Source organism: Propithecus coquereli, unplaced genomic scaffold (genome assembly GCF_000956105.1).
Source record: "Propithecus coquereli isolate 6110/MARCELLA unplaced genomic scaffold, Pcoq_1.0 Scaffold58, whole genome shotgun sequence".
NCBI classification, from domain to species: domain Eukaryota; kingdom Metazoa; phylum Chordata; class Mammalia; order Primates; family Indriidae; genus Propithecus; species Propithecus coquereli.
Window position 1 is genome coordinate 4,518,531 of NW_012151729.1, and position 2,891 is coordinate 4,521,421.

The window sequence follows — 2,891 nt, forward strand, 5'->3', positions numbered from 1 at the left end:
ATTTGTCTCTCATCATTAAAATGCAGATTCCATAATAACAAATTCTTGCCTGTCCTGTATTACCTGTCTACTCTAGCACCGAACACAGTGTATTGCACAGAGTAGGAACTACTCAGTGAATAATTGCTAAATGAATAGTCCTAAGATTCCATATCATTAGCCAAATGGTAAAGTAAAACAGAATTCATTCAGAATTTGGGAGAAATCATGTGATTTATATCAATGAATTTAACAAAAAAACAATAAGTAAACTTATCTCACAGGAACTTAAAATAATTTAACCATTTTTTATTGAAGTCAACTCAAATAATAAAAAACTATGGTGTGTTTAACACATTCACTTACACTATTTTTTTCCTAATGATTCAGAATCATCTTTAAGTTGAAATCACTCTGTTCTCTGAGTACGCAAGGACCCCTTTGCAGAGTTCCCTTCAGCAGAGAAAGCCACAGGATAAATGTACACTTTAGAGCTGAGAGGGACCATCTGTTTACTCCTCTTTAGCTGCTGCCACCACTGCAGCAATACAAGGGATATACCAACCTTAGCAGTGCCCAGACATAATCGATGAAAAGATTTATCAGTTAATCAAAAGGCCTTATTAATTAAGGGTGTATCTACATAATTAAAACATGGATACTGCCTAAATGTAGCATGTCCAGACCAGGTGGCCCAAGGAAGAAAGAAAAATAAAGCAGAACTTGAGAAATGATGAAAGTATTTTTTTTTTCATGGAGAAGACAGATTTGAGTATGAATTGAGTAGAAGACAGAATATACATCTGCTATTGTTTATTGGGAGAGGAAGTAAAGACCTTATATTTTGTCGTGAAAGTCTCTGATGATTGAAAGCATCGTGAATAGTGGGATTGGGATTCAATGTAAGTGCAACTTCCTAACAATTAGACTTTTACAGCAAAGTTCATGCTTCGCTATCAAGTGAGTTTCCTATTTGTAGGAAATCCTGGTAGATGTTAGCCTATTAAGAACATTGTGGAGAAAGTCAGAGATTGTTTACACGGTCTCTGAGTCCTCAGCCAACTCTGAAAGCCTGTGACTATACCCAAATTAAGCTCTCATTCAATGTATCTTAGATTTGATAGACTTCACTTTGCTCATGTTTGATATGTAGGCATACCTTGGAGATATCATGGGATCAGTTCTAGACCACCACAATAAAGTGATTATCATAATAAAGTGAGTCACATGGATTTGTTGGCTTCCCAGTGCTTATAAAAATTATATTTACACTATACTGTAGTCTATTTCATGTACAACCGTATTATGTCTAAATAAGTATACATATTTTAATTTAAAATATTCTATTACTAAAAAATACTAACGATCATCTGAGCCTTATGCAAGTGGTAATAGTTGCTGATGGAAGGTCTTGCCTGGGTGTTGATGGCTGCTGAATGATCAGGGTGGTAGCTGCAAAAGGTTGGGGTGGCTGTGGCAATTTCTTAAAATAAGACAACGACGTTTGCTGCATCGATTGACTCTTCTTTTCCAAAAACATTTTTCTGTAGCATGTGATGCTGTTGGATAGGATTTTACCCACAGTATAACTTCTTTCAAAATTGGAGTTAATCCTCTCAAATCCTGCTGCTGCTGCTTTGCCAGCTAAGTTTATGTAATATTCTAAGCCCATTGTTGTCATATCAACAATGTTCCCAGTATCTTCACCAGGAGTAGATTTCATCTCAAAAAACCACTACTTCTGTTCATCTATAAGAAGCAACTTGTCATTTGTTAAAATTTTATCATGAGATTGCAGCAATTCAGTGACATTATCAGGCTCTACTTCTAATTCTAGTTTTCCTGCTATTTCTACCGTATCTGCAGTGACTTTCTCCACTGAAGTAATAAACCCATCAAAGTCATGCAATAATTATCCAAATTCCTGTTAATATTTATATTTTGACCTCCTCCTATAAATAATGAATGTTCTTAATGGCATCTAGAATGATGAATCCTTTCCAGGAAGTTTTCAATTTACTTTGTACAAATTCATCAGAGGAATTGCTATCTATGGAAGCTATAGCCTTATGAAATATATTTCTTAAATAATAAGACTTGGAATTGAAATGATTCCTTGATCCATGGGCTGCAGAGTGGATGTTGTGTTAGCAGAGATGAAAACAACATTAACCTCCTCTACATCTCCACCAGAGCTTTTGAATGCCTAGGTGCATTGCCAATGAGCAGTAATATTTTGAAATTGGGCTTAAAATATTCATCAAACCATGCTGTAAATAGATGTGCTATCATCCAGGCTTGTTATTCCATTTATAGAATATAGATAGAGTAGATTTAGCATAATTCTTTTTTTTTCTTTTTTATTTCAGCATATTATGGGGGTACAAATGTTGAGGTTACATATATTGCTCTTGCCTCACCCGAGTCTGAGCTTCAAGCGTGTCCATACCCCAGATAGTGCACATCACACTCATTATGTGTGTATATACCCATCCCCTCCTCCCCATATGCCTGACAGCTGATAAATGTTATTGCTATATGTGCATTTAAGTGTTGATCAGTTAAAACCAATTTGATGGTGAGTACATGTGGTGCTTATTTTTCCATTCTTGGGATACTTCACTTAGTAGAATGAGTTCCAGCTCTGTCCAGGAGAATACAAGAGGTGCTATATTGCCATTGTTTTTTGTAGCTGAATAGAACTCCATGGTATACATATACCACATTTTATTAATCCACTCATGTATTGATGGGCACTTGGGTTGTTTCCATATCTTTGCCATTGTGAATTGTGCTGCTCTAAACATTCGAGTACAGATGTCTTTTTTATAGAATGTCTTTTGTTCTTTTGGGTAGATGCCCAGTAATGGGATTGCTGGATCAAATGGTAGATCTACTTGTATCTCTTTGGC